The sequence below is a fragment of the Penaeus monodon genome, chromosome 27 (assembly GCF_015228065.2).
Source record: "Penaeus monodon isolate SGIC_2016 chromosome 27, NSTDA_Pmon_1, whole genome shotgun sequence".
Taxonomy (NCBI): Eukaryota; Metazoa; Arthropoda; class Malacostraca; order Decapoda; family Penaeidae; genus Penaeus; species Penaeus monodon.
The window spans coordinates 8439551-8439803 of NC_051412.1; positions in this window are offsets into that span (position 1 = coordinate 8439551).

The following is a 253-nucleotide window of genomic DNA, read 5'->3' on the forward strand; positions in this document are numbered from 1 at the left end:
AATTAAAGAACTTAATCCCAATCCATGTTGTGTATATCTATTATCTTGGGGAAAAAAAAAACTTGTTCATTCTGATGAAATGGGCAGGTAATCTTAGGCTCTACTTTCATTTAGCCTTATTTCCTTCTGTTTGTCAATGCACATCCGTGTGCAGAATATGGTAGGTGTAGATAAAGATGGCTTACTTGTGTTTTGTCACAAAATCAGTTTTGATATACCAACTTGATATGTTTTTTGATTAATAAAATTGTTG